The 551-nt window shown below is 44.5% G+C and overlaps 1 protein-coding gene across 2 annotated transcripts in view; it reads right to left on the reverse strand.

Annotated features, from left to right (window-relative positions):
• LOC116694354 (PDZ domain-containing RING finger protein 4) overlaps nt 1-551 on the reverse strand; it is a 195,291-nt gene that overhangs the window by 78,377 nt on the left and 116,363 nt on the right. The window lies entirely within an intron of this gene.

Raw genomic sequence — 551 nt, forward strand, 5'->3', positions numbered from 1 at the left:
TGACTTCCCACGATCAAATTTGCGTGATTGAGCGTTTTTTTATTTTTTTATAGCGTAATTTTATAGAACGCTCCATTTTTTTTTTGCATAATGCATCTACTGCTCCGTAAACCACTGTCTGATCATGAGCCAGTCACAGTTGTTCCCTGCATTGCGCAGTTTAGTTTCTAGATGGAGACAGTCACAGAGGACAGAGTAACGGGAGGAAAACTCAACAGATAGCAGTCGGTTATACGTCGGTCTCAAGGTTTACCAGTTTACCAGTAAACGCAACATTTTGTCCTGTCTGTTGTTTTTCAGACAACAGCAGTGACCAGTGCTAGTCTGTGCTAGTTAGCGTCTGTTAGCGGTTAGCTCCTCTAGGACGCACCGGTGCTAATGTCCTTGCATCCGCTGCAATGTTGTTTATATCAATATGGTTTAATTTTGCGTTACCTGACCCATTTCTTCTGTAAAGCCGTGCCTGTGTTGGATCTCTCTACTCTCTCTCCTCTTACTCTCCACACAGCTCCGCCACACAGCGCCGGTCCACACTTCTGACATTTGTCTAC

This window comes from Etheostoma spectabile, chromosome 8 (assembly GCF_008692095.1).
Source record: "Etheostoma spectabile isolate EspeVRDwgs_2016 chromosome 8, UIUC_Espe_1.0, whole genome shotgun sequence".
Lineage (NCBI taxonomy): Eukaryota > Metazoa > Chordata > Actinopteri > Perciformes > Percidae > Etheostoma > Etheostoma spectabile.